This window comes from Ursus arctos, unplaced genomic scaffold (genome assembly GCF_023065955.2).
Source record: "Ursus arctos isolate Adak ecotype North America unplaced genomic scaffold, UrsArc2.0 scaffold_26, whole genome shotgun sequence".
NCBI classification, from domain to species: Eukaryota; Metazoa; Chordata; class Mammalia; order Carnivora; family Ursidae; genus Ursus; species Ursus arctos.
In genome coordinates this window covers 21,620,558-21,643,979 of record NW_026622941.1, presented here as the reverse complement: position 1 = coordinate 21,643,979, position 23,422 = coordinate 21,620,558, and positions in this window count along the sequence as shown.

The following is a 23,422-nucleotide window of genomic DNA, read 5'->3' as shown; positions in this document are numbered from 1 at the left end:
AATTGCCCTCGGTCATTCAAAGGTACTCTCTTTTACTCTGTTTCTTATCTTTGTTTGTAGAAAGGCACCCTGGTTTAGCAGCTACACTTAAAAAAAAAAGTTGCTGATTTCACTGGAGTTTAACTACTTACCTATTTGAGTAGAGGTTTGTGTTAAAGGAGTCAGCTCTGTCAGGCAGACACTTGTTTTTTGTTTTTTTTTAAGATTTTACTTTTTTATTTGACAGAGAGACAGCCAGCGAGGGAGGGAACAGAAGCAGGGGGAGTGGGAGAGGAAGAAGCAGGCTCATAGCAGGGCAGGCAGCCCGATGCGGGGCTCGATCATCAGGCCCTGAGCCTAAGGCAGATACCCAATGACTGAGCCACCCAGGCGCCCTCAGACGGACACTTGTATCCATTTCTTGTCTCCACTTCTTATTAGCTCTGTGAGCTAGCATACTTCAATCTTTCCATGGCTCAGTTTACCTATCTAGAAAATGGGGGTGCTCATCATATCCTCCTCATAGGATTAAATGAGATAATGCATGAAAACTATTTAATGCCTTAAAAATAAGTAACCAATAATGTTATTTATTAACATTAATATTATCATTGTCGCCATTCCAGTATTAATTAATCAATTTTTACCCTCAAACTAAGCAGGAACAAAAATATCAAAATGATTTCTCCTTATTTGAACAAGGCGGTTTGTATTTTAATGAACAACTAACTTCTCTTGCTCATTCTGTCACTGAGCGGGAGCTGCTCAGGGAGTTTCAAGAAGATAGTTATTTGATGTGCATTACACACAAAAGTATGGAAATAGGTAATAAAGAATGCCGCTCATAGTTAGAATAGAAATTCAGAAAAGCATTTAGATACCTTCTGGATTCCCATTGGCCTATGCTCAAGAGATTTCATCTAGATTGACCCAAACAGATACCCAAGGGGAATATCACCCTCAGCTCACTTTCGTCCACATCAGATGGTGTTACCTCAGCATTTCTTGGAAGGGAGTCCGCATTAGGCAGGACAGATATTCAGTCCTTAGGTAAAGTAAGTGACTCAAGAAAGTTAATACACATATGAGCTCATCAGTGTGGCATATTTCATTTCACATAGGCTTAAAACAACTTAAAAATTGCTCAAGTTCTCACTACTTTCTTTCACAACATACCCACTCAGTGGGCAAGCTGTAATAGTTGTATCCTAGAGAAACTTTAAAAATTTTTATTTACATAAAGCATGGAACAATTCATTACAAGAAAAGAAATCCACTTTTAACACAAAGTCCATCTTATGCCCATATGGTTTTCCTTTTCTTTAAGTTTGAGGATTCCACCCACCAGTAAGTGTATATATCATTTGTTACTTACTTTCTCTGACGCATGTAAAAGTTACAGGGTAAATTTAGAGAGCCATTTTGCCCACCTGGCAATCTGTAAGCAACTCTGATTGTGAGCAATTCCATTCAAAGCCTAGCATGCTCCTTGAGAAGACTTAGGATTGTCTTTGGCTTCCAAACATCCTGAGCACTACCTCTATGCCAAGAACAAAACTGGGAAAATAATATAGATTGCAATTTCCCTGATGACCACTCTCTCTTCAAATTCTTGACCATGGTGGACAAGGATAATATATTGGAGAATTGAAATAAATATCAGTAATTCCAGTATTATTATTTAGGTAGCATTATCAAGAAACTTTTTTCATGATTAAAAGTCAAATACCATCTCTAAGACATTAACAAAGACAAGTAAGAAAAACAGAAACTGTACTCAACAAAATAAAGAAGTATGCAGTAATAATTGCATTTATCGATCATACTTTAAGAAATAATACAACAGTAACTCATATGGCAAGGTGATAGAGCATACTTCCCCAGTATGCCTGGGAAGGAGGGATTTTCCAGGATATGTGACTTTAATAAAACTGGACTGTACTAATATGCTAGGCCAACTAGGTTGGTAAGAGAGATAACATAGGAATTTGGCTGAGCATAGGGGATGGGTGGGCAAGCTGCTGTCACATACATCACACATCCTTTACCCCAACCATGCAATCTATAAATATAGCCTATTGGACATGCCACGGTCCCTAATACACACTTGTTTGCTAGAATGAGTAGGCAAGAAGTGCAGTTAACAAACACCTACAACAGGCATTGTATTGACTATAATACTACAGCTTCTTGATATACAACTAAGAGTATTAATTAATCGTCTTTAGTCACCTGAGAGAATTGTTCCATCTTGGAATCCTGAGAGCCTGAGGCATCATCTTCAGACCATCCCAGGGTTATCTCTGCAATGGTTGCTTTGTCTTGGAGACATTTTGTTTCCTCAGACAGTCTCTGATTTCTACTGACAAGCTGGAAAACATATCTTCCTTTCCAAGTCATCCTTTGGCACTCCTGACTTTAGTAGAGCAAATCTCAGAAAGTTGTTTCTTTTAATTTACTCATTCATTCATTTTACTTAACAAATATTTATTAAGTAAGCATTTATTATTTATTATGTGCCAGACTGCACGAGGTGCTATGGATACAACCATGTACTGTCTAACATAGTCTCCACCACCACTGACTTTTCAGTCTAAAGAAGAATATAAACAATGAAAGTGCTTCACTTAAACGACCCTAGCTAGTGTTAGCCTGTGTGTATGAATGCGATCGCGTTAACACTAAATGATCAGATTTTCCATTGCCTCTGCAGACCCACTCTTCCTCCTTGTCCACCCTGCTCTCCACCCTGGAGACTGAACCCTATGGAGTAAGTCAACAGTTTCCAAGCCCCCTGCCTCTGCTTCTCCTATGCCCACACCTTTGTAAATACTACGTTTGTAAATAAACCCTCCGTGAACTCTTCTATTTGAGTGTGACATCTGTTTCTCATTGCGACATTGAGAATTCCACAAAGTAACACTTTTCTATTTCTGGGGTCCATAAGAGATCACGTCACATGCCTTCAAGAATATATTCATGCCCCTTGGGCTACTGTTCTCCTACCAGGCTCCCTTTGGCATCTCTAGTGTCCACCAGGTATTTGGAGAATCTGCTTTCTCTCATTGACATCCCAGCACTTCTGTATCCACTACTTCATCCAGGGCATCTAAGACTTGTAAAACACTGTAGTTGCCAAACTGGGATCATGTGACCTTCAGCAGGGCAGACTCCTCCAGAAGGCAGAGCACTTAGACCCACATAATTTCAGAGCCTCATGAAAATCCTTTACTTTCTTTCAAAATTAGAAGAAAAAAATGAAATTTTAGGTTGAAGAAAATACTTATATAATATTAATATATTTGTCTTTATGCCAACTCATTCCAACATATTTCTGTGTGTGTGTGTGTGTGTGTGTGTGTGTGTGTGTGTGTATGTGTGTGGGAAGGGGCCCATGGAGACAAAAGTGCCTAGAGCCCACAAGACTCATAATATGACCCTGCTTTCAGTCATCAAAACTCATACATAAACCCTGTAGGGAACAGGATGTTATAATACCCCCCCTCTTAATTTCCTACTCTTATTCAAGAATTTATACACCCTTCTATTCTCATTCTTCAGCAGAAAATCAGTTGTGCTCAACTCATACATAAATATGTCTCTCAGAACTACCAATGATACTAATTCATCTGATTTACCCGGCCAAATCAAGCCAAGACCACCTCCATTACACAGCAACTGAATATCATATGAAAGGAGCTGTATTATTGAGGACATTGACAGGTATTCTGACATAAACTAACTCGACATCTGAGGGATCAAAGTCTGGCAGAGGTGGCTTCCAAGTTAAGATTTGCAATATGGATAGGAAATAGATCAGGGAAGAGAAGGAGGAGGAGGGGCGTGTTCAAAGGCCCAATAAGTGACAGACAGCAAGGTGGGTTGGGGATCTCTGGTGGACGGAGTGGAGAGATGGGGTGGAATGAATAGGGCCAACTCATAAAAGGCCTCCTAAGTAGTTTGAACTTCAACCCGAGTATAAATTGGGGATCCAGTGAGTTTGGCATTTTACATAAGAGTAACTCTAGACACATTAGAGGAACTAGAGAATAATGAGAATAGGGCCGAGCCTGGCCATGGGGAAAGCAGATTGCAGATCGTGGCAAGAGAAGCTAAGCTGGTTGCCTAAACTCAGTAGTGACAGAAGGATTACCTGATGCTTAGTAGAGGAAATCAGTATAAGTTGTTAATGGATTAAAAGGAAAATTGAGGGAGAGGGGAGTTTTAATATCTCACAGACTTACAAGAGTTCTTAGACACTGGAGCAGAAACAGTTTTAGAGGGTGGTGAAGCTGAGAGTGGGGAAGAGGATGACTTCAGTTCATCCAGACAACAATGTTACACCCTGGAGCATGAACTTCCTCATTCAGTAGGCATTTTTGAGTACCTACTACATACTAGGTATTCAGAATATAATAAAGAATTAAGGCAGTGGAGCAGGAGAGAGAAACCTTAATCAGATGTAAATTGGGAGGGCTACAGAAGATGGGTACATGGCTCTATGATGTTGGATTTTTGATAGTGCCAAGTGGAGGATTGCATATAAAGGTCTGCTGGAAAGACAGAGCATGATGCCCGCACAAAGCTGAAAGGCATCCGGTATAGCAGCCTCATGGAGAGTAGGGCAAACAACACAGGATTAAGCATAGGCAGAATCTAGACCAGTTCGTTAGGGGATCCAAAGTCACAGTAAGGAGTTTTGTCCTTCCAAGTTTGCCTTAAACACTGTCAGTGAGGGGGAGACACCAATTTGTATTTTCAAAGCTCTCTCTGGCTGCTGGCTAAAGAATAAACTGAAAGGCTGAATAATTGACAGGGAATACCCATTAGTAGGCTGTTACAGAGGTCCGGCTAAGAGACGGTAATAACTTGAACTGTGTGGTGATAGTGGAGATGGAGGAATTTTGACAGATTTAAGAGATGGTTAGGAAGTAAAATAAGCAGGACTTGGTGATGAACTGGTTTTGGTTGGTAAGGGACAAGAAAGTGTCAGTGCTGATATCTGGGATTGATGGAGGTGTCAGGCATTGAGATAAGGAAGGCTGGGAGGGGCCGGATGGACGCAGGGGGTGATGGGAGGGGTGGGAAACTGGGACGGGTAGCTTGGGTATTAGGCAGACTGAATTTGACATGACTTTCAGAATCCAAGCGAAGGTGTCTAGTGTGCTGCTAGTTATGCACTCGTTATGAAGCACTTGTGCTCTGGTCCTTAATCGGTGCATCACTCCTTTGAGGGCACATTCCATGTTTTTCTCAGTCATAAGGGGGTGATCTCATAACTTTTCAAACAGTTGAAACTATAGCTCTTGGCGACAAATAGAGTTGGCTTGCCCTGAAGGGAACTGTCAATAATTCTACTCCGCAAGGATGAGAGACAAACTTTTCCCTCCTCGTGCTCTCCACTAGCATTAACTCAATTAATCTCTCATCCAGGATCCCTGAAGAAGAAAGCTTCTTGTTACTCCAAAGGTAATGTGCCCTATGTTCCTGGAATTTTCTTTCAGCATTCATTAACCCTTCGATGACTTTCCAATGGGCTTCCAATAAACTCTGTGATCTGGTTTTGCCTGTCTCTCAGGCCTTTCCACATTTAACTCCCCTGGCTCATTCTGTTTTGAGCTGTGCTGACCTATTTACAATTCCTTTCATGAGTTTGTTCCCGCTATGAGACCTTCATACATGCTCTTTCTCACTTTTCTTGACTACCTTCTACCCACCCTGCATATCCTGATTTCAATGCCACACTCTGGGAGATTTTTCCCCGCCCCTCCCCCATCTAAACTAGCTCTTTCAACCATTCCTTCTATTTTTTCTTGTGCTCTGTTCTTTTCTATCTATAGTGAATAGTAATTGTATATTCATCTGTGTGTTTGTCTAGTGTCTCTCTACCTTAGTAAATTATTATCTGTGATAGCAGGAACCATGTTTAATATGTTTTTCCATACTAAACCAGCAATAACAGCATGTTTACTGAATGAATGAATGAATGAATGAATGAATGAAGTGCTGTCTCTGTGCCAGGCACCAATCTAGACAGAAAGACATATGAGATACAACTTCCATGCTGGGTGCTCAGTAGGGAGGGATAAATGCAGGTTGGTGTGTGCTCTAGTTGCTATCGGTACAAGGCAGTATTGAAGCATACAGTAGCTACACACTAACTCTCCTTGTGAGTATTGGAAAAGGCTTCACGTAAAGGTAACCTTTAATTTAGGTCTTTAAAGATAAGTAGGAGTTCACTGGGAGGAGAAGATTACAGTTTGTGCAGAGCTCAAGAGGTGTGAAAGAACATGACCCTTACTGGGAGACAGTGAGACATCTGACCTGTCTGAACACAAAACAGAGTGGGAGGGATAGAGATGAGACTGGTGAGGGCTGTTGGAACAGACTGGAAAGCTCATGCTGTTTTATCTAGACTTCGTCCAATAGGGATGGCAAATAACTGGAGATTTCTAAACCAGGGCATAACTTGGTCAGGCTATGTCTCAGTAAGATTAGTCTGGCAACAGAGTTGTGTGTGTGTGTGTGTGTGTATGGGAGATGGAGTGGGCAGGCGGTGATGCCTGGAGTTAGGGAAGTGGGTCAAGAATCAGTAACCCACATGGGAGATGCTGCCACAGACAGAGGCAGTGGGTGGCAGTGGAGAGAGACAGTGCAGGATGGATCTTGAGGAATCTCTAAGAGGAAAAATTATTAGAACTTGGACTTAAAACCCTCTGAGGTTATTTTCAGCCCTAAGTTCTATGATCAATATATTAACTCCTATTTGGGCCTCAGAATTTGGGTGAAATATGTTCCTAAAGTGTGTTTTTCCAAAAATAAACTCAAGAAACTTATACCTCTTAGATGAAAACACAGCCTAACTGTGCATTCTACAGAAGTAAGATGGGTATGGTTTCCCCGTGACGAGGCCAGAGGTGTCATGAGAAAAATGCTCCGACTGGGTCACTTGGGATAGGGTAGCAGAGTGGACAATTTGTGCTGGACCTCAAACCAGAACATGGTAATAACCTTTTCCTGCTCTCCACTCATGGCATAGCCTTAGATGACTATATTGCAAGGGGGAAAAAATGCTCTGCACTTAATTAGGGGTAGTGGGAGGAGTTGATATTTCCATATCCCTCCCTTTTCATTGTTATGAACATGTATGTTGATATATACATTTATAGGAGTTTAATAGCAATCAGTAGATGAATTTAGATGTAGTAGACTTATGAATTGCCAGAAGGCTAGGACGGAGAAGGAGGTAATAGAAACCAAATGGTAGTTATATTAAGCCTGGTTGGAACTGGGAAGCACAGAAAGAAGGCAAATCTGAGGAATGTTTACTAATCAAATGAACCAGTCTTTGAGTACAATGGGCACACGTGACTCTGTGGAGACCTTTTAGATCAGCGTTCATAAGGTCTGCATGAAGTCCCTTCCTAATTGTCCCTAATGTATGTTGTCAGGAAACAACAAAGATGGAAGAAATTCCTTCCCAGTCTCAAGGGATGGTCCCTTTAGGGTCCTGTCAAACAGCATCCAGAAGACAAGAAAGGGGAGAGAGGGACCAGCGAAACTGTAACTATTCAGTGGCTTCAAAGAAAATTTCCGTATCCTTGCCAATGTGGTATTTTTCTTTTTGCAGTGAAAATTAGTGGAAAAAATATCCAAAGCCATAACAAGAAATTTGAAAGAGTTGGGGGAAGGGGATTATTCACATGCTTTAAATAGCAATTTGTTGATTTATTTCACTCTCAGGAGAAAAAACATTTCCATGAATAGTTTCCCTTATTTCCAGAAAAGCCTTTATATATACTTCAAGTATCTCAAGGACCTTATCTTGTACCCCCAATACAAACATTGTATTAAAAATAGTTTCAAAACTATGTAGTTAGTTAAAGTTTGTAGCACATGATCCTCGCCTACCATTTCTCATTTCTCTGCAGAGGTTTCAACTAAAATAGATACAAAGTAACAGATTAATCCTGTTATTGAGAGTCTGACCTCAGAATCATGGCCTTCTGAATAATTTTAACCTGTGCCATATGTCCAGTTCCTTCAGCTAATTAATTATTAGCTACTCATTGCTAGTAGTTTCTATGCTTGATTCTAGCACCAGCTCCCCTGGGCTGTCAGTCAACATGAACGTCTTAGTCGTCCTCACCCATAAAACAGAATTTATGTTACCGCTCTCCATATAATTTATGTTGTAAGTGTTCCCTAAATATAACAATGTGTTTTTCAGTGTGTGTTATATATGTGTGTGATGACAGGGCTGCGAATTATTGTTAAGGTGCCAGCTTACTCTTGCCCTAAAGCCATCCTCCTCGAGCTACCCTATTACCAAAAATTTACAAATGATCTATCACACAAACAATTCGAGGGTTTATAATTGTACTCTCAAAAAACCTCCAAGTCTTTGTAAGCATTCAGTCTAAGTTCAGATCTTTTGATACTTTTTGGAGCCAGGAATCATTGCTCCTAGTAGCATCATGATTAAGGACATTACTAGTTCTGTGATACTGGGCAGGTGATAACCTCTCTGTGTCTTATTTTTTTTCAGCTGAAAAATTATGATCTGGAGATAATAATAGTACTTTTCTCATAGTATTGTTATGACTTACTGATTAGTGGGTGTTATCGACAAGAGGGGTCAAGAATAATTTTCCAGATTTTTGCCAAGAAAAACTGGTAATATAGAATGTCATCAATGGAAATATAGAGTACAGGGATAAGAGAAGGTAAAAAGGAAGTTCATAATTAATATACTAAGTTTGAGCTGCCTGTCAATTCTATTTGACGTGAGGAATGTTCTGTACGGATTTGGAAATAAGCCTAAGATTGAGTGGGTTTTGGAGTTCTTTGTCCTGCAATATCATACTATATTGAATGGCTCTGGGAACTTTGGACTATTAAAGGTAGATTTTAATCTAGTACAACCTCTTACTTTGACAGTTGAGGAAATGATTCTTTAGATAACACTACCTGTGTTATATTAGTGACCGTCACTGAACCCACACCCTCTAGTCATACACTTTTGTGGTCCCTGACTTTGAATCGATGATTCACTGTAATGAATAGAATTCAGCAAAAGTGACACTGTCCTACTTTCAGTTCTAAGCTTTGAGATGACTTGGCAGCTTCTGCTTTGTGCTCTTAGAATCCCTAACCCCCACTAAGAAGCCTGGCTGTTCTGTAGGAGAGACTACATGAAGAGGCTACACGGAGAGGGAGACGCAATGAGAACACCATGAAGAGAGAGAGAGAGAGTCCAGCTGACTCAGGGTGCCCATCTCAGGTGACTGTTCCACCCCCACTTCCCAATGACTATAGCACATGGGTATCACCTTGAAGACTGGGCTGAGCGGAGTCCAGCCAACCTACAGAATTAAAAGAGATATATAATTTTTTAAGCCGCTAAGCTTTAGTACTAAGTTTTAGGATGCTTATGTTACACAACAATAGCTAATGAAAACAATGTCAGCATCAGGACAAAAATCTAGGTCTTCTGAGCTCTAAAACTCAGGTCTTCTAAGGCAAGGAACTCATACTGTTAGATTTTACTCTTAGCTTTCAAATGCGTAATAAAAAATGAAGAGTGAATAACTGTACTTCTTTGTTCCCACTTTGTCCAACTGCAAAATTTATATAATAATTAACTTATGGACTAAAACATACTGTATATCCTAAAATTAATGACAGTTATCTGTTATTTAGTCATGAGCTGGATCCATCCATCCATCCGTCCATCCACCCGTCCATCAGCCATCCGTCCATCTGCTATCTACCCACCTATAGCTGGTTACCAAAGAAGTACCCTGCAATCCCATGTCACACATCCATTTTACTCTGTGGCTTTTGGGCCATCAAGAAGTACAGGGGAGGTAGAACGAAAAAGCCAAAGTTTTGTCTTTTTTATCATCACAATTTTAAGTCTTTATAATTCTCATTAGGGGAATATCAATGGCAGCAGTGTTGATTTTCACTGCTAAATGCCAAAATGTTTTTTGAATTTTAACTGTGTATAAGATATAGTTGCTTGAGAAAAATCACCAGAACTTCAAGACAATAGTCACAATCTTCGGCAAATAAACTACTCGAGGAGTAAGCAGAGTTTAGGCAATGGCAACATGCCAGGAGGCAACATTCATCTGACATGTATCTTTAAGGTAAAGCATCTTTTCCATTTTATTTATTTATTTACTTTGGTGGCAGTCCTATATGTTTGTGAGTTCGATATTAGATATCACTGTAGAACAGCAGGATTCTTATTCATTTCTATATTAGAATTATATTTGTTTGGGAACTGCTCAGAAGTCTGTCTCGTGGCATCTGACAGCTTGACAAGGCTTGTTGCCATGGAAAACGTTTGTGATGTTATATAAATATATTCCTAGGTCATGAGTTGCCATGTATTTTTTGGACATTGATGCTAAGATGGAAATGACTAAACACCTTTTTTAGAAAGGAAGAATAACATAGTAAACAAACAATAATAACAAATAATAAATATATGTGTATCCAGTAAACTGGTGATCTATTTTCTTAAGAATTAGACTTATGTTCTAACAACCATTTTTTGCTATAAAAGTTCATTTATTGCAAAGGCTTTTCCCCCCTTAAAATATTCTTATTGCCAGTCATTTTGCAATATGAATGGTTCCACTATTAATAGACTGAGAGACAAGGGAGCTATTATTCTTGCTCTCTATCTGTTATTCCATTAAGTAAGACTGCCAACCTCTGACTGCTAGCAGCTCTATAATGAACCATGCGCTCAAGCCACTGGGTATATCCTCAGTCAAAATTGTCCTCACATGTTGTTTTTGGTGCACATTATGACTAGACAGGAAAAAAGTACAACAACAAGATGCGAGGGGGAAGCACTCAATTTAGGTTAGGATCTAAAATAGTCGTTTTCTTTGGAATTGATGGCAGGTGAAGAAGTGTTGGGGAAATGATGTGGAAAGTCATGGGTGAATGTCTCTGTAATTTGTCCCTTTCTTATGACTGATGCCCTTTGTGAGAGCTCCAATGGTACCTACAATCTGACATCCACAAGCCTGTTATCCATCCTGCTTTCTCTAACACACTATCATTTATTCAGCCAGTAACGAGACCTGCCAGATTCTCATGCCTGGGCAAACACTGACTACCAGAGTTGTCAGTGCTAGCCACCTTCACGATTGCCACCGTGGCCTCCCCTGCTGTTCACTCCTCGAGTCAATAATGGATTTACAAATACCACCTCCATGTGCCACAACGCAGAGGGTATGTGACCCCCTGAACCGCAGGCATGGCATCTTTTTCTAAGTGAATGCAAATGTGGCTTTCTTCCAGAATCTGGATCCCTTGATGGATTGTAACCTATTGTGAGATACGCCACAAATGTTACCACACACAGGACCACACATTTGAAAATGATTTTCTTTCGAAATTAATTTACAAGAATCTGGTTTGTTCTCTAACGATATCACTCCTGTTCACTTGAATTATGCTGGGCTTTCTTGAGGGGGAAGACAAGAATGAAATTCAGCTATCTCTCACCCTGAGTGTTGGATCTCATACTTAACATTGTGCCACACAAAGCAACAGGATCTCATGTGTCTAGAATGAAAACAAAACCAAGGTTGAGGGCTGAATGGTAGAGAAAATATAATCAGACACTTAATTTCATGTTTACCATCGCAGATTACTTTTACAAACATTATCTCCTTTGATTCTCCTCCTAAACCCGGCAAGGGATGTAGGCAAGTGATATTTTTAACCATCTTACAGATGAGGAAATGGAGATGTAGAGAGATTTGAGAATTTTCTTAAGTTGCACATCAGGTAACTGACAGAGGTAGGCTTCATGCTAAATAGCAGCACCTTGCTAGCTGTGTGTGTACAGGACTTAATATGCACAGAATTTTCTTTGGCATGCTTTCTCCATACTCGACTGAGGACATATTTTCATTAAGAAGTCCTCAACCCAGGATGGAGCCAGGAAAGGAATGACTGGGTGAAGACTAACTTCCTGGCTTCTCTGGCTTCCTTCGCCTACTGCCGAGGTTGGTCTCTGTGGGTGAGATGCCCTGCTGTTTTTCTCTCCCCATGCTTGGAACTTTCTTTGCACTGGAAACTGAAGGGACAGAAATAGGAGGAATCTGATGTCTTCCAAACTGAGGAAAGCAACTCATTTTCTTTTTAAACACTGCACCTCTGACGAATGTTTGCTGTAATTTTTCCAGGTAATTTTGTCTGCAGGAAGATGAAGCAAAAGTAACATTTGCTAGAATGATCTCCAATCTCTAATTCACTTCACAGATACTAGCACAACTCACAAGGAGATTAAAACAAAACAAAACAAATAGGTCCACATATACAAGCAAACTTGAGAAAGAAGTTTCTCAAATTTTCCCCTTCGGTTAACATTGATGTTCTGGTTTGCATTAACTGGTTTTTAATTTTGTGAATTAAAAAGGGTATCTTACTTTTAGAAATGGAAGCTGTTTTGTGCTTTTAGATAGCCTCAAGCATCCCCATAGTGTTCGTGAAGAACAACATTGTAAAATTGTAATAAAATCTGAATTTACCACGTGATTAAGCATATTAAAGTATTCTACTTCATATGATACTATCTTTACAGTATTCAGTTTCTTTCATTTAAAAATACATGAAAACAAAATATAGTCATTGATTGAACATAACGTATTTTCAAATAAACATTTTGTTTTCAAAATGTAATTCCATTTATTCCAGAGAGTAATAAAACTATTTATAAATAGTCTAGTTTTTCTCCTTTCAGGCATATAGTAAAATTGTACTCCTTTGAATTTAGATACAGTCACATGACTTGCCTTAACTGACAAAATCTGGGCAGAAGTGACATATATCACTTCCAGGCAGAAACATTTAATTGCTGGAAGCGACTTCTCTCCCAGCAATCACGAAAGCATGAAAGGAAAGCCTCCATAAACATGAGTCCTTGAGTGATTACAGTAAGAATCACTACGTTTTGGTGATTATTTGTTACTGTAGCATAGCCTAGCCTAGCCTGATCCATATAGTATTTTATAGATGAGTAAAGGAAGATGAAGAGAAAGGAAGTAACTCATTCAAAATTGACATAACCACGTTGCAAACCAACTCTCCTGCTTCCTTTATTCAAGATTTGCAACTTCAATATAAGCCCAAATAATAAGTCATCCAAAGAACCTCAAAATGTAGCAACACTTGATTTAATGCACATGCATTCTATGTCCATGTACAAAATCACTGGTTCTTCTGATTTAATTGGAAAATTAAATTAGTTAATGTACTAGTGGTGTTGGATGTTAAAATGAACAAAGACTGAATCAAATAACACAAGTCATTTTATGAATAAGCAAAACTACCAGTTGTGACTTTCTAACTATCTACAATTATGAGGTCTCTGGATTAATTAAGCCTTCTAGCTTTTTTGTTCAGACAATCAGGTGACCCCAAATACATACTTCTGCCCAAATACTTATGAGAGACTGAGGAGGAACTATCAGCCAAGAAGACAGTTCCTAGAATATTCTGTGACTTGATGAGACTCCTAACATAGTTGTAAGAAGCTTAGAAATTTTACTTGCCATTTACATTAATACCCATGAATCCCTGTCATCTGGACATGCTGATCTATGTTCAAGTGAAAATGTGCTTTGCAAACAGGCTTTCGGTTGAAATATATTTTTTGCAAGATTTCATGACTTGGCAGCCCCATCTTTTCTTTATACTAAAGACATTTCAAAAAATGAATTTAATATCTTGGCCACTTCAAAGTCACACAAATTTCACACTCAGTTTTCACTTTGTGTTCGCTCTTACTGGTGATATTTTAATATCCCTTGTTTAACTACTTTTTATGTCGTTTATTTTCTGTATTTTTGGCAGCCTGTGTCCCATTTCCTTTAAGCTTTAACCAATGCCAATTACTTTATTTCTTTACCTGATGTTTTGCTCATTTCCTCCATAAGCTAATCTTTCAGGATTTATGGGAGATATATGATTTCTTATTCAAAATAGTCTTAGGAGCAATACTACTCAAACTCCACAGGAAACAGGAAACATTTTTTATAATATTCATTCTACTTGTAAGTGGCAGAGTGGTCTTACACAACTCGCTTAAACCTTCAATTCCTTAGTTTCTTCATCCACTGAATATGAATAACTACCATCTTCCTCATTTAAAACTCAAAGAATATTTTGAGAGAAATGAAATTGTTTTTCTAAAACTCTCTCTGTCTTATAAAAAGAACTAGATATATTTAAGACATATGAATCAGACCCATATACGTTTGAGACAATGGTATTTTGAAACAATTATGCTATAACCTTTGGAATGAGCTATTCTGTTCAAAGTTCAACAGAGTTTCTAGGTATCAAAATAAATCACAAGTTGCCTTCATAAACGACTTTATCAGACCTGCGTCATTTTAGACATCTGTCCGAAAGACACAGATATTCTAGTTTTTCAGATAATCAGAGCAAAAAAAAAAAAAAAAAAAAGAACTTGATAAACTGAATTAGGTATTAGGTATCATGGTATTCACCATTTCTGGAAGTATTCTTGATATTAAAAAGAGCTGACAATTCTTACAGTGATTACTGTACTTCAGTTACTATATAGATGTTTATTACCTTATCTCATTTATAGCAATTTTCTTACAACAACCAAATGAGCAAGGTATTTTTCTTCTTATCCCCATTTAACATATTCAGAAAGAGGCTTCAGAAGTTAATCAATTAGTTCCAGGCTACAGAGCTAGTAATCGCCAGAACTCAGGTTTGAAGACAGAAGTCTAATTCCAGAGCCTGTACTTGAACCACATTTGTGATTATTGATCAAATTATTTTACAAAATGTATGGAAAGACTCCAGATTAATAGACAAAATAGAAAGCAACATGGAAGATCCTCTACCCCCGAAATTTCTCCCAGCAGCGTAGAGGAATGTGGAGGCACCCGAGTTGGATCAGGGGAAGTGAGCGACTAGACTTTCGGGAAATCTTGGAACCACATCAAAGGATGTGTGTTTTCTTAAGACTCAGTGGATTTGGTTTCATAGAGTGAAGATTAGTAGGAACCTTACAATTTAGTTAGAACATTTAAAAAGCTGTCATATGATAAAGGAAGGAGGGTGACTCTAAGCTGATCCAAAGATGTAACTAAGTTCCCTTCAATTACAGTTACAGTGTGGTGGTAGATTTGGAATTAATTTGTTAATCAACCATGATTCTATGGACATTCTATCATGCATAGCAACTCTGGTAGTTTACGAAAGAGCGCCAGAAGATAACCTCTGTCAGAAGGCTCTCTGATTTATTTTCAATGAACAATGGTGCATCTGTGGTGGTTATGTGTGGGGGGGTAAGCTTTTAAAGGGGTAAGAGCAACACTGGCAGTGGAAAGAAGCCACAACTGAAATCCATTAGAGAGACCTCCATCGAACTTTACACGCCTAGCACCCTTGGTGTGCATATGCAGATAAAACATGCAGTGAAGTGTCACTCCCTCTAATTCAAGGAACACTGAAGTGCCCTCAATTACAAATGCACAAGGAATGTTGATCAATTGTTTAAAATAAGAATGCTGATGTCTGGCTTCTATCAGACTAAAAACAAGCATACATAATTGATATAAAAATACACGTTTTAGTTGAAAGTGTATATACTGAAAATCCTATGCAGTCAGGAGGGATTCTATTCATTGTTAAATTTTCAACACCTAGCACAGAATCTCCCACCTAGCAAGTCCACAATAAATAAATAGCTGTTGATGAAACACAGTAAATGTGATAGACAGTCATGCCCAGGAATTGTATAAAAAATGATGACTAAGAATGAATGTAATTATTTCAGTTACAAGATTTCTGGAAATATTTGTTGATCATTCCTGTTGCATTATGCTTTGACTCTGAAGACTTGAGTTCAGAATTTAAGAAAATTAGAGCTAAGTGGTCGAGACAGTTTCGGTTAAGACAGTGGAGCAACTCATCTCTTCTAAGGAAAGAGTCTTTCTTTTGCAGTTAGACCTGACCTTAGTTGTGTTTCCAAAAAGCCCTATTTCCATAAAAAAGAGGTTTGTATGCACTGCAACTTCAACAGAGTATGGCAATGCCAGTGAGCAGACTTCTGGATTTAACAGCTTTCTTAAAAATTAAGAACACAGAACCAGACAGCCTGGAGAATACCACTGGGAAATTTTTCATTATATTTAAACAATTGAATGTCAATGCTAATAACTGATTCCTGCTGGGTTCTATTCTTTCCCAACAAAAAGGAAACCATTTATTCACACTATAATGTGTCCTTCATGTGAAACCTTCTATGTTGTATTAATGTCTTGCAGATGATGTTGTCAAGAAAGGGGTCTGACCCTGGAACCACTACTGGTTCTATTCCTTTCCTGGAATGCTTGATGCGTTCCTAGCCACTGAATAAAGTATGTACACAATAGAGTGAAACCAAGTGCAATAGAGCGAGGTGAAGGGCTGTAGCTGGTGGCGTAACTGCTGATGGTATGAGTGGCCTACAGTGAGAAAGTTCTCCTTATTTTCTCTCTTCCATCTGATTTTTGGACACTTTATGTTTTAGAAAATGAAACATTATACGTCTTGTTCATATGAAAGCAGGATAATTATAAATGAAAAAAATTCTTTAACTTACACTGTTTCTGCTTTGAACTTTCTAAATAAGAAAATGCTGAAAAAATCCCCAGAGCATTAAATACTGCCATGTACATAGTTATGTTGATTGCAAACTTTTTCATAGTTAATATATTTAACTGCTAAATGGTAAAAAGCAAAAGGAAAAGCTTTGAGTGAAGCAACTAGATCAGTTTAGACCCCCACAGCTTACCCCCATATTGTGAAAGGGATAGAATATCCTCATGAAACCCCAAGACTTCTCACTTCATTTCTTTGAGAATAAATAAATTAATCAGTCAACAACTAATTATTGAATTATCTACCAGACCCATAGATGCATAGTTCTATACCCAATCTGGGCAAGCCATGCCAAGATAAACACCTTCATCTGTTTTAAAATTAACCGCGCTGCTCTAATAATGTAATTTTACAGAATACATAAACCCAAATTAGTGATTGATTTTCAAGCATGGGAATTTGAAAGCTTTGATTGAAAATATTCTAAACATTTTTAATCTCTTTTTCTTTCTGCCTATAACAGTAAAAGTGAAAATAAGCACTTATACAACCTGGCCAAATATTTAGATAAAGAATGAGTTCGTAACCAGCAATATCTTAAAATGTGTTTGAGTTATTCTATATGCTACTTAAATAGTTAAACTGTCAGCCTGGGATTTTGTATATATTCCTCATTAGGTTGCCTCAAAGACCCCAGGGTAGGTATATCTGCATTTTAAAATTTTGTATTTTTCCATGGTTTATATACCCCATAAAATGCCTTGAGAACTTTATGAGGGATGTTACATTAATATGTGTTATTATAAATATGATTTAAATATCTAAAGCATTACAGAGTGATTACTGTTCAATAAGGCAGCGTGCATAAAAGGGTTATCTCCACACTGTGCTTAGGTTTCTACAATATAATATAATGAATTGTTCAATATAGTTTGCATGCTATTTGTCTCTGTTTCTTCCTAGGCTCAAGGGAAGCTGATGTGCAATCCTCTAACAAGGCGATCATAAATTGCAGAACAATAAACAGCCCTTGAGATTCTTAGATAGTATGTGGTTAGCATGCAATCCATCTTGGGAAACTTGATTTAATACCTCAAAGGAACATCTCTGACAATGCTCAACATTGTTTTAAACTGCTGCTAAATCAATTAGTGCATCTGAGAATCCTAATGTCTCTGCCTCTTTCATAGCCCATCCCAAGAACTCTGGCTGGTTATTTTGTAAAGCAAAAGATTTAGGGAGCCACTGCATGGATGCACTTGGGTCCCCTGGAAAACATTAAAGATAATCCTGCATATGAAAGGAGGGATGAGCCAGCCTCCCTAAATCATCATGATCAATGAGGGTGTCACCTGCAAAATCCATTTCAATTTTTCTGAATTACCTGTAGCCAAGAAGGATAAATTTAGATAAAAGGTAACTATTATTCTAAAGTCAAAACTATGAAGTTAGTACCCCCCACATACAAAAAAGATTTTCTTTTGCTTTAATTTACACATTTCCTTTGATGTATACAATGTCTTTTCTAACTATATTTGTATTATATTGGAAGATCTGAAGATATTCACAGATATTATCTAATCCTCACACATTTATTAACTTGTAAAGTAGAAACAAAGTTAAAAATCAACAGTAAACAAAACCCTCCCAGTGGAAAAAGAGATAATGTTGATGATTTTATAGTTCCTGATAGACTACTCAATCCCCCCCCCTTTTTTTTTAACTGCGCTGAATGTAATAATTAATATATCACCTGCTAGGCAAGGAGGAAGATCAAGACCTCCCCTTAAATTTTATGGTACTTTCTCCTTTTCTTAAATGGTGTCTTTTTATTTTTTCACATTAATTTATTGAAGACAATTTGCAGGCAATTCCTTCCTTGTCTTTCTTTCCGTCTCTTGTTATGGTGCAATAGTCTTGCTTTTTCAGTTTCTCACAGACCCAGCGCGCTCGTGTTCCCCACAGGGTGAAATCGGACCGCTGAAGGGAGGCCTTCGCCATTCCCCCGCAGCCACGCTAGCTCGTTCTTTCTTTCTAAAGCAAGTTCACTCAACTTGTGCAACGAGACACAAAGCAAAGTGAAACAAAGCAGTAAATCAGTCCAACTAAAAGAAACCTCTTTTGTTTTTCCTTAAATAATGCTAAATAACTATTTTACCTGATTTTTAAAAAAAATAAATCAGCAACCTGTTGCGGTGATGTGTAAATGCAATCAATGTTTTCCTCAGCCAAGGTTCGTTTCCTCCAGCAAAGTGAAAATTTCAACATTTTATGTGCCCTAGTATTTCCCTCGAAGATGCATAGGGTGTGATTTTCTGGAAGTCATCTAAACTTAATATTGACTCCCATATATAATGGGAATTTTTTAGCACATTAGCTCCCATATGCAATGGGAACCCAAGGGTGAAGTTTTTTTCCTTCCCTCTCCCAATAACTGAATGAGTATTTAACTAGCCTGATTCATAATTTACAGCTAGGATGAAGCTCATTTTCCTAACCCATAAGAGCTATGGACATTGTTACATTTCACTGTGTTATAATGTTATTTCTAGAGAAAGTGAGAAATGATTAAATAATTTCTAAATTACTTACATCTCTTGCTTTGCTCTATTGCTCCTTTTTGGGGTCATTAGTATCTTTGAATAATAGATGACAATATAACTGACAATAATTGTTTATGCGTTTTTAAAATTTATTACTCTCATAAGTCTATTTGCTTGGTCTCACTACAATGCTATAATGCAGTTTGGCAGATTCTATCCTCATTTTATGTAAGTAAAAATGGAGGCATAAAGTGAAAAGGCAGCCAAAGGAATGGGGAAAAGCCAATGCCAAAACCAAGCAATTTAAATATTTTAATAACTTTTGTAGTGTTTTGATTGGAAAAGAGACTTATAGTAAAAATTAAGAGACTGCTTTGGTATTAGGTGTCATTAAAAAATTATCCAAGAGTTCATTCTCACACTTTCTCTCTTTGTCCTCTTAGGTATCAATGAAACTTTACTTTATTACATATTGGAGCTTGCCAAACACAGCTGTATTTAGTTTAGTAGTCCTTAATATAAGAAGTGATTCTGATCACACAGCACCGGTTTCAGTAAGCCCTACTCTTATGCTATCTTTCATGGAACCTAAATAATATCTTCCTTGCAGTCAAACTTTTCACTGATTTCAAAATCTGACAGGATTCGCCGCACAGCAGGGGCTCGGTAGTTAGTAGCTGTTCCATTGATTATGACAGAAACCACTCCTGTTCAAAATGTGAACTCCCAAGATATAAAGGGGAATAGGACATGGTAGAGCTTTCTTCTTGTCATTTCCCTTCTGTAGTGATTCTATTCAAGTATCTTTTCTACCATTTTCTTCTTTCACCTCATTCAGATATACCTCTGTACCACAGTCGGACCACATTTTTAGGTAATCAGAGGCTTATGGCTCAGTTTGCAGGTTATTCTAGTCCACTATTATTATAATTTCCTGAAGGTTTGGGATACCACATCACCATGTTTTTTTCTTGTTAGTGTCTTTATCATAAAGTGAAGACAAAAAGGTACTGAAGTGAAATCAGATTGTGAATTCTAAAGAGCTTTCCCAAAAAGAATGTTTGAAAGATATACTCCAAGCTCCATGCACCATTAGCACTGACAGTCAATAGTTAGATTTTTATGTACCTATATTTTAAAAAATGCTTGATATCTACTCATTTCCAAGTTGCTGTAATCAACAAACATTTCTTGGCCATTTTGTATGTTAGCTGCTGCACATAGAAATAAAAAGTGGAGACAACACAGAATGCTCTAATACAAGGTAGCATACTATATTAAGTATTGTAAAAGACATATTACTTCAATAGAAGCAGTTATGCTAAGGAAGGCAGAGAAAATTAATTCTCTGGGAGAATCTAGGAAGGCTTTATAAGAGAGGGAGTTTCTGAGTTTGGTGTTGAATGATGGTATTAGATTATAGAGAGATGTAAATACTAAGCTAGACATTGATTTTGTTCTATAATAAAGTCATCAGACATTTTTTTAAAGAATTTGTTACTATCAGAGAGAGAGATAAAGAGCGTGCACAAGCATGGAAAGTGGCAGGCAGAGGGAGAAGAAGGCTCCCCACTGAGCAAGGAGCCCGAAGCAGGACTCAATCCCAGGACCCTGGGATCATGACCTGATCTGAAGGCAGGCACTTAACCTACTGAGCCACCCAGACGTCCTGACATTTTGAAAGCTAGACAACAATAGGATCCAAAAACTTGATTCATAATTTTTAGGTTATTTTTAATTGCTTTCTATTCTTTTTTTTTTTTAAGATTTTATTTATTTATTTGACAGCGACAGAGACAGCCAGCGAGAGGGGGAACACAAGTAGGGGGAGTGGGAGAGGAAGAAGCAGGCTCATAGCGGAGGAGCCTGATGTGGGGCTCGATCCCATAACGCCGGGATCACGCCCTGAGCCGAAGGCAGACGCTCAACCGCTGTGCCACCCAGGCGCCCCAATTGCTTTCTATTCTTAAACCTCCTCCTACCATTTGATATTTGGATTATGATCTTTTATTATCTTATAACAGAACTTTTCCGATTCCTTGACTTACGTCTCAAGTATATACTGGAACTTGAAAATCAAAGTAACCTCATGATGCTTTAAAAAACAATACCATCAAAAGCATTTGAAATTAGTTCCATCTATTTTAAGTAGATGGTTTTAAAAAATGGACCTTAATAAAAAATTTGAAAATAATAGATACGTTGATCCTGAAAGTCCTCGTCATCTTCATTGACCTCCATACAGAGACCTTTCACCAATTCAAACATTTTCTCAGGTACTTGACATTCTTCTCAAGGTGTTGCTATATTAATTACTTTATTCTTACCCCAAATATTTTCTGAACATATATTAAGTTCCAAGTGATGTGCCTGGTATGGAGGAGAGAAAACATAAAGTGCATGACTGGTGTTCAGTGATCACAATTTTTAAGTGGGATTTTCCTAAAATGAAGATTCTTGAAGGTAAGAAACATTTCTTTTACAACTGTATACCCCCATGAGTTCTGTGGTAGGTTACCTAAATTTTCTGGGTCTCATGTTGATTTTTCATAAGATTATTTTGGGGATTAAATGAGTTAGTATATCCAGAACTCATCATAAACAATAAAATGCTATATTTATTGCACAAAATAGGTATTCTAATGAAATTTAGTGAATGAATAACTAATTTAATTGGGGTCTTTCTCCTTCGCATCTTCCACATTGAAAATTAACTTCTTACTTATCAAACTCATTTTATAGTATAAGACAACTTGATGATCTCATATTTCATTGACCTAAAATGCAATCATGCAATCATTGCAACTGTTGCAATCATTGCAGAAGTTGACTTGGGTTAAAAACAGTTATATTGTCTTTGTGAAATTGTACTTTATGGTTTTGTCTCCCTATGTCACTTCTAAGCTCCAGCAAGAAAATAATGATGCGTAATATCACAGTAAAAGTGACTGTCTCTTCTATTCCTTATCTTATTTTCTAGAATTGCACTTGCAGCAGGATTCAATGCCATATGGAGATGTGCTTCCTTGCTGTCAGATTATGGACCTGTGGTGTTATACAAAACTCTCTTTTCCTCATTAAAGGCATACAAAAGTCTAAAAATAAATCTTCTTCTCTTTCATCCTTCACTTTTTAGCAAGCCTCTGGAGACAATTTGCCAGCCAGCCAGTTCAGGAGAGGAAAGTAAAATTGAAGTTTTCAGAGGGCAAAACAGAAAGGCAGGAAGTCATTTTTGTAGGCTTGGAGTCAGAGACAGGGAGAGTCCAAGAACTTGTTAGTAAGATTGGATCTACCTGTTTTACATTATGGGTTAGTCCTGGAGGACCTTCTACCCCCAAACTCTAAGAATGGTGAGACGGCCGGTCACAGTCTACTGGGCTGTTGCTATTATGCAAGAACTTGGAATAGCAGCAAAAACAAGAGGCAGGAAGTAGTGTGGATTGGCTAGTCTTGCACTCCTCAAAGCCTAGCATCTGTACAAAATGTGTGACTCCCTAGAAGAAGAGTCTTCTTTATAGTTTAGATTTCAGAGGCACTGAAACTCTTGCCCCCAGATACCTCCTCACTTGTCTTGCCATCATGCCTAAAATCTCCATGATACTTATTCTCTTATTATTGTAATAGACAGTCCATTGGGGAAGGACATCAGATAAAGCCATTTGGAACCACTCAAATTTTAAAATCCAGTCAATTTGTCAGTTTAGTATTGTCTTCCAGTAGAATTCTAAAAGCTTTAGACATGAAACTGACAAGTTTCAATGTGGGGCACTCTCCTTGAGGAAGATAAGAGCAATCTCTGGATCACTGAACTGCCCATGAAGAATACTCTAATAGTGATCACTGAGAGGGAAAAGTGTGTACAGAGAGTGATGGAAGGTGCTGAAGACAAATTTCACCACTTTACCAAATTGCCCAGAGGTTTCCTCTGCTCTCTAGCTTACTCACAGAAATGATGGGGAACTGTATTGTCTTAGCACTACGGCTTCAAGCTTTTAAAGGACAGTAAATGAATTCTGGGATTCTTAATTTTATGAGATGGCTCATGTCTTTTGTTGCCATCCAGATAAAAAGACTGAATTCCATAACTGAAATATTGAATATCTATCTCTTAAAATGATATCCAATTAAGATTATCTCTTGATTTTCCCCCAATTTCCTTCCATATGGCCTAAAGAATATTCTAGAAAAAAGACAGCTTTATCTTCAGCTTAAACCCACAGATCCTTGAAATTCTCAGTACT